At 34.4% G+C, this 12,242-nt stretch overlaps 1 long non-coding RNA gene and 1 other non-coding gene across 2 annotated transcripts; both read right to left on the bottom strand.

The window, feature by feature from the left end:
• Nucleotides 1–7,764: 7,764 nt before the first annotated feature.
• Nucleotides 7,765–10,539, bottom strand: LOC141627019 (uncharacterized). Its single transcript, XR_012536582.1, has 5 exons — nucleotides 10,423–10,539; nucleotides 10,040–10,283; nucleotides 9,583–9,700; nucleotides 8,488–8,555; nucleotides 7,765–7,822 (listed from the first exon to the last, which is right to left on the bottom strand). It is a non-coding gene; the product is annotated as an uncharacterized LOC141627019 (long non-coding RNA).
• On the bottom strand, nucleotides 9,575–9,754 carry LOC141636862 (small nucleolar RNA snoR137). Its single transcript, XR_012541441.1, has one exon. It is a non-coding gene; the product is annotated as a small nucleolar RNA snoR137 (small nucleolar RNA).
• Nucleotides 10,540–12,242: the final 1,703 nt, after the last annotated feature.

Genomic DNA, 12,242 nt, shown 5'->3' with positions numbered 1-12,242 from the left:
TTTGTCACTTTTTATTGATGATTTATACTTTAAATTGTGTGTATTGCCTGTTTTTTTGCAGAATGGAATCAATTCATATCAATATGCATTTTGCTGGTAAAAGTGTTGTAATTAGGGTAGAGGACACTGATAAGAGTCTTCTAATGGATGTGATAAATGACTTGTATGATGAGGCGGAGAAAGCGGATATGCGTCTGCCAAAACATCCATCTCTATGGTATGATTACAAAAATAATTCTGTAATTTTGTTGGATGATAGGGGTTTAATGGAGATGTTTAGAAGGTTTGAGGATGAGGGCAAGAATGAAATTGATATTTGGATAGGTGAAACCCCAACCCCGTCCCATGTTCTTACAATGGCTAGACAACTTAGAGATAATAGTATGAACAATGACAAAAGCATGGCTGAAACAAATATCCACAATACCATTTCTTCACAAGTTATGTTGGGCTCTCTGAAATTTAATGGAGTTATCGGTAGGCAAAAGTTACAAGTTAGGAGGAATCAAGTTAGTGTTAAAGGTGCTGGTAGTGGTGATGTTAGTGTGACTCAATCAATTGTCAATCATGAGAGGTATAAATTGCCCAAGGCTACAGCGAAATTGAAGGGGATTTATGTTCCTAAGACCAAATTGCCAGAAAACAGAGAAGGGAGTGATACAAGGGTAGCAAGGAGCGTAAGAGTATCTTATCAACATGAAGAGGATAGTGATTCTGATGAAACAGATCGACATTATGAGCCGTCAGATAGTGATGATGTAGAAGAGGAGGACAACATGAATGATTTAGAGGAGGAAGATGGGTGTATTTTGTCTTCTTTGAATTATATAGATGACGGCTATGTTCCTTTTCAACAGAATGAGTGGATAATTGAGGATGAAGGTGAGTGTTCTCGAGTTTATGCAAATGGTGAGATGTTCGAGGATACAGAGTTTGGGTCAATTAAACTAAGGCCATGGATGCTTTTCATGGATAAGGAGCATTTCAAAGGTGTCTTAAGAGATTTTTGCATTCAAGAAGGATTCTTTGTCGTCGTTCTTAAGGCAGACTCAAAGAGGTACACGGCGGAATGTGCCACCCTTGATTGTGATTGGAGAATTCATGCAAGTATTCTACCAGATAACATAACTTGGGCCATAAAGTCGATAAATAATCCTGATCATGGGTGTAAAGGGGTGAAAAATCATAATCCTATGGCCAATGCTCCCTGGGTTGCATCTAAACTAATGGACGATATACGAGCAAACCCAGATATTCCTGCCACTTCACTTCAAGATCTACTAAGAACCAGATATGGGCTGGAAATGAAGTCATCTACATTGTACAGAATGAAGGACACAGCTTTGAAAGTGATAAATGGTGGACATGATGAATCTTATAAGATAATGGGTAAGTATTGTGAGATGATTAAGCTAACAAATCCTGGGAGTGTTGCTCAATGCACATGGGCTTACATGGACACTCCAGAAAGACCTCTTCAGTTCAAAAGCTTGTTTGTGGCATTTGATGCTCAAGTTAAGGGCTTCATTGCTGGATGTAGAGGTCTTATTGGGGTTGATGGTACTCACTTAAAAGGACATTATGGTGGTGTTCTGTTAGCAGCTGTGGCACTTGATGCCAATAATGAATTATTCCCAATTGCAGTAGGAGTGGTTGAGTGCGAGAACAAAAATACTTGGATGAACTTCTTTTGGCAATTGAAACAACTTCTAAAAAATAGTGAAAGGTCTAACTGGACTATCATATCAGACAGACAGAAAGTAAGCACTTTTACTTACTTGCAAACTTACTTATATACTACCATAGTAATTACTCAAATATACATACTACTCAATCATTTCTTATTTCATGTTACTTATAGGGCGTGGAGCCAGCTCTAGAAGTTGTGTGGCCAGAAGCACGTAGGAGGTATTGTGCTCGACATTTGTGCAAAGAATTCAAGAAGGAATATCCGGTGTCCCTGATGCACAAATTTTGTTTTGGAGAGTGGTTAACTCTACGTCGAGTCCACATTCAAGAAAGCTCTTGAAAAAAAGTGGCTAAAGCGGGAGGTGCGGGATGTGCTAGGTGGTTACTTGACATAGGAGATAAAGAGACTTGGACCAAACACTGCTTTGATCCGGACTTAGCAACTGACGAGAACACTTCAAACTTTGTGGAAAGTTTCAATAGCACATTAGGAGTGCATAGAAGCTTACCAGTACTAGCCCTACTTGAAGGTGGGTAATTACTCAATTATATCTCAGTTTAGTTCATAATATGTGTTTTTTTTTTGCTCACAAATTACTAGTCATGTAGGTCTTTTAATTGACTCGGTTAACGTCTTTTAGTTGACTAACAAAATTTCATACATGTAGGTCTTTTAATTGACTCGGTTAACGTCTTTTAGTTGACTAACAAAATTTCATACATGTAGGTGTAAGAAGAATAGCTATGGTGAGGCATGCCACTCGACAACAAGTTGCTGAAACTTGGCCTGATGATGGAATATGTCCAAATGTAAAGAAGTGGTTGAAAGTGGTGAGAAAAAATTCAAGATCATGTCAAACATATTATTCTGGCCCTGGCAAGTATGAGGTACTTGATGGTAGGACTCAATTTTCAGTGTCTTTGTCTAACAAAACTTGCGCTTGTGGTTTATGGCAAATTAGTGGCATACCTTGCAAACATGCCGTTAGAGCTATATTGGTGGCTAATAGGGATCCGAATAAGTATGTCTCTGAATGGTATTCTGTTAGGAAATACAAGGAAGCGTATAGCTTATGCATTAATCCTATTCCCGATTCTGAACAATGGCCTTCCTTTGATGATATTCCTACCTTGGAACCACCTACGTTAAAAAGGTCAATTGGGAGACCCTCGAGAAACCGTAGAAGGGAACCAGGGGAACAAAGAAAGGGGAAGAGGTCTACTACAGTCAAGTGTAAGAAATGTAATTGTTTTGGACACAACACAAGGACGTGTAAAGGAGGGTACACCGCAAAAGAGAAAAGGCAGATGCTATGTAAGATTACCAAATCAGCTTCTACATGTATGGAAATATGCACTCAAGCTTCTACTTCAAGCAAAGGGACAAAAAGGAAGACAACGGCTTGAAAGGAACATGGATCGTTCTTGCCTAATTCAATAGATTTTATTTTGCGTAATGCACAATTCCTTTTTTTTGCTTAAGTTTTTATCTACTAGCTTGCATTATTAGCATAGATCTTGAGAACATTGTAATGTGTCAAATATTGTTACTGCTCCTTATTTTTGGGCTGGAAATGGTGAAGCATTTTGTTTGAAAAAATTTCCGTTTTCTCATTAACGTTGACTATTTTACTATTACATCGTATAATTTTGGTGCTTATAGTTATTCACTAGAAGCACTATAAGAAGTGAAAATAGGATGAAGAAAACATAGGTAAATAAAGATAGCTAATAAATGAAATGGGGTGAAGGGTTAAAAATGAATGTTATAAAGATGGAAGTATAGGGAAGAAAGGAAGAAATTGACGGTGTAAGGTAATGGTCATGGTTAAAAATGAAGGAATTTGCAGGGAATAAATGATGTTTGTGGGAGGGGATGAAAACAAATATGTCAGCTAACAGTGTGACTTAACGTCAAAATTGACGGTGTAAGGTAATGGTCATGGATTATGTATAATTAGATAGTTGAGGGGTACAAGTGGGTTTTGCGGAAAAGTAAGGGTATAAGTGGGATTAGTCTATACCTAAGGGGTACAAGTGAGAATAATAATAATAATAATAATAATAAAATAACACGCGTCCTCCAACCTTCATATATGCTAAATGGTCTTTCGGTTTTATTTTTATTTTTTTTCTTCCCTCTCCTTTCATCCATATTCCTCTTCTCAAATTCTGAAATTAAAATTCGTTTTTTTTTTTACTTTAGACCTGCGATACCTACATCATCATCATCATCATCATCATCATCCTCAACCCTAATTACAAATATTATCATAATCACACTAATAGATTCTGGAATTCTGCTAATTGATTATGGAATTTTTTTAATTCTCGAGTATTTTTAATCAAATAGTATATGAATTTTAATTCTATTGTCTCGGATTTTTGTGGTGCCTTTTATGTTGCGACTCATATGCCTATCAACATTGAAGATGCTATGTACTTGAGGCTTCTACCAAGATTCCGTAGAAGGACGGTTATTTGTCTGTGACTCATAGTATTGATTGGTGGAATTTTAGTTCTTCTCTCGAGGACAAGGACGAGGACGATTGTTCGGCTGAGGATTGGTTTCTTAACGCACTGACTTCTATCGGTAAGTTATAACGATGTTTTTGGAACCTAGTTCGGTTAGTAATTTACTTTGGCTAGATCATGAGGTTAAGTTTGTTAATTTGGGAAGAAAAAGAAGGGTGTGAATTATTTACAGCCGGTATCGGATTCACCTATTATTGAAATATAGTATTTGGGTCGACTTTGTCTCAGCAGCCGAGTCTTGTTAATTTGGCTCTGATTAGGGTACATGTAGATGGCTAATGATGGATGGTGAGTAGCTCAGTTGCTCACGCGGTGGTCTTGTGTGAGCCAGCTTGGATTACGGTGCCGTCAATTTATGAACTGTTGCTTGCTGAGTTATCGATCATCTCCAGTCATTAGTTAGACCTTTGATAGGGAGAGGAACAATGGCTTTTAATTGCTCTTCTTATGATGTAAATTTGATGATTAAATCCCTTTTTTCGTGACCAGTGCCACGGAGTTGCGGTAATTAAATTCATTTGTCATCAATAGCGGTAGTTTGTACCTCGTGACTGTATATATGACTTTGCCTTGGTTTGTATCACTATCGGAGATGCGAGAAATAGGGCGGTTTATGTCATGGATGTTAGCTTGGTAATGTTTAAGCGTTTGAACGGCCGATTTCAGTTGATTTTCTACCACGTCTATTGTTTTCCTGTATTTTGTACATAGCTGATATATGATGCTTTGGTAATGTTTAAAGCTAAATAGATGATGAATTTATGATGGTTATTAAGGTTGTAAAAGGTGGTAGTTAGTAGACCTGGCAAAACGGGTCACTCGGGTCGGGTACGGGTCGGGTCAGTTTGGGTCGGGTCATTTCGGGTTTGTCACATATTTCGGGTCGGGTTGGGTCGGGCCGGGTCACTTCGGGTTTCGGGTCAATTTCGGGTGACCTGTTGTCGGGTCATTTCGGGTCGGGTCATTTTCGGGTATAGGTCATTTTGGGTCAGGTTGCTTTTGAGTTAATGACTAAGCACTTAAGTTAATATTATTTTGATTAAGAAATACTATTTTGCAAATTTAACTATTTATTAGGGATTATTGTAACCAATGAAACTTTATTTTGATATATATAGTATTAATATGAGTTAGTACTAGTCGTTTCGGGTCATTTCGGGCCACTTCAAATCATTTGGAATCAGGTCAGTTATGAGTCGGGTTTTTTCGGATTGGGTCGCCTCGGGTCGGGTCAACATTGGGTCAGACAATGTTCGGGTCGGGTCTGGGTCGGGTCGGGTCAATTCGGGTTTAGGGTTATATTCGGGTCAAGCAAGTTCGGGTCATTTTCGGGTCTCGGGTCAGCCTTTTCGGGTCGGGTCATTCGGGTCTGACCCATTTTGCCAGGTCTAGTAGTTAGTGTCTCTTGATAAAAATCTGAGGTGGCGCAACCAGAAATCAGAATTAAGGCAATGAAGCCCTCTCCTTCACTCTCAGAATCTGAGTTTTTCACAGCCAATCAAAAGTAACCATATTGACATGTCATCTGCCATGTCAACCATTTAAAATCAGCAGTCAATTTTCCCTAAAAAAACGTCCCATTCAAGCATAAAACCAGTGTTATTTATTGCCAATTTTCCCTAAAAAAGCGTCCCATTCAACCATAAAAACCGTGTTATTTATTGCCCCAATTTTCCATAAAAAACGCAGCAATCAAATTTCAATTTACACTTAAAAACCGTGTTATTTATTGGCCTAATTTACACATGAAAACCGTGTTATTTATTGCCCCAATTTTCCATAAAAAACGTCCCATTCAAGCAGCATATTAACCTGTGTAATTATTGCATTTTCAACACAATTTTCCATAAAAAAGCCAACCAGTAATTCTATTTTCCTGCTTCAGCCCAATTTTCCATAACCAACCCAATCATCAACATAGCAATTGCAGACCCAATTAAAAAAAAAACCTACAAAAAAAAAGGCCATATAAATTACATTTAGGGGGTGTTTGGTTCACGCGTGGGTATGGGTTTGGAATCGGGAATCATACCTGGGTGGTATCGGGTTGGAACTTGATACCTCATACCTTGTGTTTGGTTCAATTTTGGGGGTATGGGGTTATAAATTAATCAAAGCTAAAAACTCTTCAAAATACAATATTTTTAATAATAATTTTTATACTATTAAATCATGTAGAGAAAATTTAATCAAATAAATATATAAAATGATTTCTTTACAATTGTTTTTATCACCTTTTAATATTTGTATTCAGATACCATGGGTATCAATCTCATGCCCACCCCCCTCCCTGGGTATGAGAAACCCATACCTCATGGGTTTGAGGTATGGGTATCAAACCTTCAATTTTGTCAACCAAACACATGGTATGGGTTTGGTTCATTCCAAACCCATACCTCATACCTATATTGGGTGAACCAAACACCCCCTTAAAACAACAAACTACATAAATTACACAAAAAACCTTTAATCTACTCTATTAAAAAACCGAAAAAAAGGCCATATAAATTACATTTAAAACAACAAACTACATAAATTACACATAAAACCCTTAATCTAGCCTATTAAATAAACCCTTAATATACCCTATTAAAAAACCCTCCATAATTCTTTATATTCTCCACAAACCTCTTTAATTCCCATTCACTTCCTCTTCATACGTTCCACATCTTTCTCCATCTTTCACCTGTAAAAAAAAAGAAACAGTAAAATTATTCTCAAATTATTCTTCTCAATTTCTCAAATGGCCATGACAAATGTTCTTACTATTAGTCAACTCAAGTATGGAGTTAGACTTACTCAGATGAATGGTTGATTCACAGGTATGTCTTTTTTCTTTTCAAAATATAGAGGTTTATATATATATAACCAAATTTCCCAACAATATAGATCTTATACCTTAAAAAGTTCGAATTTTGGTACTTCATTTTTCATAAGTGCATTCATTCATATCTTATGTTTCCTTCCTATGTTCTTTAATGTTATATATAAATCAACATATAAATTTGCATCACTTGAGAAGCATTTTTCAAACAGCTAGTCTTCCTATAGACGGATGTATCCGTCTATAGCTAAAGACGGGTCAAATAGCTTGAAAATGGTAACCTTTTTTGCCCCCACCACCCACTTGTTCCTTGTCCTATTAGGAATGTGGTATTGTATTTGGCCCGTCATTAGTTATAGACGGATATGTGCCGTCTATAACGAGATTTTGTGTTTTTCAAAAATTTGTGTTGATTTATATATAACATTAGCCTGAATAGACAAACAGTCAGATAGTATATTAGTATGATTCTTCAGTGTCACCCTACTTACCCGGCTCATTTTTCACCTAGCCTATCCTTAACCCGAATGTATGACCACCCCTATGATAGAGTAAAAGATGTAGAAAGTTATTACTCTTACTTTTTCACTTCTAGATTGTCAAGAGCATACATAATTCACCTCATAAATGAAATACGCAAAGAATTATCGCATGGTTCAATATTTTCTTTTTTTCATGGAACATACTATGTTACTCAGAAATATTAAGAAGGCAATACCTGTATCTCCCATTTTGGAATGGAAGCTCTAAATTGGGTCTTTACTGCTTATTAACCTGCAACATGAAACATCTACACTTATTAATATAAGAACATAGAAAACTTTTCTTAATTATTAGAAGATAAAAAATAAGAATTCAACTATTTAAGATAAAGAAAGGAACGGCATCAATATTTTTTTTCAATTGCACACCAGCTAACATCCCATTTACATTGTCCAGGATGTCCCCATATTTTTTAATAGTTAGTTGATGTCAACTTCGATCGATATTCCTAACGTATACATTTGGTACAACTTTTGAAAGTAAGTAGTTTTTATTCTTTTTTGAAGGAAGAATTAGTAGATGTGATTATTCCAGTGCGGCAAATTTTACATCAGTTTATTCTAAAAATACTTTAGTTAAAATTTTGTAACTCTATTATCTGATTAGATATCCAGATAATGATAGAGATAAATATAAGTAATTAAATAAAAAAACGTGAGTAATGCACATCCATTAAGTCGAAAGAAAAGGCAAATAGCTGTCCTATAAAAGACCGTAAATTCCTAGCGCTGCACAAAAATAGCAAAAACAACCATAATTTCTCTTTCCTCAAGTACCCCCAAAATGCCTAAACCCGGCAATTTACTATTATGCGTTACTCTAATTTTGTAACTCTATTATCTACACTGCATATGGCATATTAATGCTCAAACTTGATTTGAAAATGAAAAGCACACCTTCCACCACATATAGCAATATCTCATCGCTCCAATCGCAGCCGCTGGCATTATGTAAGAAGAATAACCTGCAACATAAAAATCTACACTTATTAATATAAGAACATAGAAAACTTTTCTTAATTATCAGAAGATAAAAAATAAAGAATTCAACTATTTAAGATAAAGAAAGGAACGGCATCAACATTTTTTTTCAATTGCACACCAGCTAACATATGATACTACAGTAGCAACTCTTATTATCTAACAAGGAACCAAACAAACAGTGACGGAATTGAAATTTCTGGCCGATAACAAAGATCGGAGATATTAGGAGTGAACTAATAACCAACCGATTAAGCTTGACAAAATCGAAAATTTCAACTAAAGTTTTCAATTTTTTCATTCACAAAGCCAACTACCATGCTAGATTTCTAGCACCCTCATTCCCCACAGCAACAAATTCCACCAATAAAAATCCAAATAACACCCATCACACAAACCGGTTCAGTAATGATCAACCACAATTAATCAAACTACCACAAAGAACACAACAACGGATTAGGCCTCAATTCATTACTAGCCAATTTCCAAAAATGGATACACTTTCTAACAATAAAGACAGTATATTTTCAGGGTCACTCGGTGTCGTCAACTCATTTTCCTTTTGCAAAAGTCTCAAACAGACTTTACCAAAACTACAAGTCCTGCATCACTAGCATTTTAGACCTACTGTTTTTAGAAGCATGTCAATTTAGTGTTGGCACAACCAGTAAAGATTAATCAAGCTTTGTCGATCAAATTACATCATCCATTCAGTCATTGGCAACAGTCCGATTCTCCATTACGCACTCATGTCAAGTATCAGAATACGGAATTAAACTTCATATATTTCAATATAAGACGGTTCGATTTATAAAATTAGTCTTTAATAACCGACTTTCAATCAGTAAAAATATATCTTAACATGAAAATTAGATAGATTGTTACTGATTGAAGGTCTGTTATGTAGGACTAATTTTATAAATCAAACTGACTCCTAATTTTCATGTTGAATCACCTTGATCAAGAAATTCGAGAGCACAATAACCGAAGAAAAATATTCAAGAAATTTACCAGCATTCGCGAGCTAAGATGCAAGAAAAATGCATCTCCGCTGTCAAAACACTGACTATAATAAAAATCTTCGCTTCCAAAACATGAACATCTCTCACCATTGATCTTCGTATTCATCCTACAAAGAAGATGAACACTTCCAATCAAAGAGAGTTCACAAGTAAGAAGCAAACTTTTAACCAAAATCAATCCGCTAATTTTTTGCGACAGACGGTATCACAATGTGAGACGGAATCATTTCACTAAATAACAATTCACTCAAAATTAACTCCTTTCTCTAATCAAACCAAAACATAACAAACACAATTATTCCTATGTAAGTCAATTTTACAATAACAAACACAGTCATTTTGCCTTAACATAGCACATAACATATCATGTGTCTTTCAAAAGCAGTACTGATTTACCGAAATTAAAAAAAAAATAAAGGCAAAAATGTTAATCAGGGAAAATTAACCTTGATCTACAATAATAACCTTAATATCAACAGATCCATCATTTTAGAAGTTGTGTAGTTCCTTTTCAACAACTTCCAACAACATGCAATAAAAAAAAAAAAGCAATTACAGTACAAATTTAAAAACTTCCAGTACTACTTTACGGCAAATTTAAAAAAAAAAATAATTAAGACAAAAATTGTAGATCATAAAAAACGAACCTTGATCTACAATAATATCAACAGATCCTCCATTTTAGTAGATCTGGTATTCCTTTGCAACAACATCCAACAACATGCAATAATAAAAAAACGATTATATTATAAAATAAAAAACAATTAGTACTATACCGGAATTAAAAAAGAAAAAAATTAGACAAGTATGTAAATCAGAATAAACAAACCTTGATCTTCAATAAATAATCAACGATTTTCACCATTTTTGAGAACGAAGGATAGAAGAATCTTGAATAATCTTCAATCGCAAAGTTTGAATGATGGATCTCTTGATTTTGATGATGATTGAAAGGAATGAATGGCGTAAATGAATGGCGTAAATGAAATATCCAGAAGGTTGGACGAAATGGATCAAGTGTTGTATTTGTTTGGCTTCTTTAAATTGGGCTCTAACCACGGCCCAGTTTCAAATGAAATTGTTGCATACGGTTCCGACCTCTAAACACGACACAGAAACTGTTATTTTTTTTTTGTTCTTTCAAATAAAAATTCATTATGAAAAGATTTTTTATTTAAAATACTTAAATTTTTAAGTTATAATTTCCTTTTTCAACTATGTCTTAATTGTTTTATTTTAATCCCGTCTTACAATTTTTACTCTCATTAACATTATCATGTGTTATTTTATTAGTTTACTTATTTCAAATTTCTCAAATTTGAATGTTAGAATTTCTATATATATATTATTAAATAGTACACATGTTCAGTAATTAAAATTGGTTATATAATTATTTTCAATTCGCCTTCGAATAATATTGTTTTTTACTTTTTTTTTTTTTAAGATTAAATTAATTGTCTCTTTAATTATATCAAACTCGAAACCGATCCCCAACCCGTGAAATTATGGACTCGATTAAATTTATAACCCGATTATTATTAGGCTCAATTTCGATCAATTTGAAAGCGAATTATTGGTTACTCTTATTAACATTATCGTATGTTATCGTATTAATTAATTTACATATCTTAAAGTTTTGAATTTTGAATGTTATAATTTCCATTTTTATATTTTAATATTTATAAGGATATTATATTTTTTCTTTTTTATTTTTAAAAAGTACAAATGTTCAATAAATAGAATTGGTTATATAATAACTAAAATTTATAATCATCTTTAGAAAAAAAAACGTACACAACCCCGTGATTTTTCACGGGTGTTACACTAGTACTTTCTAAATTCGAGCCCACGCCTTGCTTTTGAATCCCTGGAATTTGTTTCTTTTATGCCAACATTCAAAATGGGTTAACTTCCGTCCGTGGTCATTACATAAAGAATATGAAATTCTTATACAAGGTCACGATTTCACAAACTCATAGAGTAATATGGATGGAATTAACACGGAATAATATTGGAATAACAACACAATAACACTAGAATAACATCGGAATAACAATACAATAATACCAGAATAACACCGGCGTAACAACACAATAATACCAGAATAACATCGGAATAGTAACACAATAACACCAGAATACCACCGGAGTAACACACAATAATACCAGAATAACACCAGAATAACAATACAATAACACCAGAATAACACTAGAAAAACATGTGGCATCACAACCAAAAAGTATAAGAGTAACACTGTAATAACAGGTAAAAAAAATGGAATAACAGGTGGTAAGAAAAAAAATAAAAATAAAATAAAAGGTAACATAATGAGAATATTAGAGAAACATGAGAATATAAAAATAACACTGAAATAATAGTGTGAGCACAAACTCACCATAAGAAACCAAACATACAAGATCCGAACTATATACTCCCTCCAATCCTCTATTTTTTTCCTCTTTAGTTTGGGCACAAGGATTAAGAAATGGTGTATTATATTGATAAAAAGTTGGGTGGGGTTTGATAATAGGAGAGAAGAATGAATAATTAAGAGTTAAATAATGAATTGTGGGTCACCAATATTAAAGTAAGGAATAAAATAGGATTAAAAGAGTTGGGTGGGTGGGGTAATAGGAGAGAGGTATGAAT

The sequence above is a fragment of the Silene latifolia genome, chromosome Y, assembly GCF_048544455.1.
Source record: "Silene latifolia isolate original U9 population chromosome Y, ASM4854445v1, whole genome shotgun sequence".
In the NCBI taxonomy this organism is placed as follows: domain Eukaryota; kingdom Viridiplantae; phylum Streptophyta; class Magnoliopsida; order Caryophyllales; family Caryophyllaceae; genus Silene; species Silene latifolia.
Note: the sequence above shows the minus strand (reverse complement) of the source record. Positions and strands in the feature narration are given on the sequence as shown.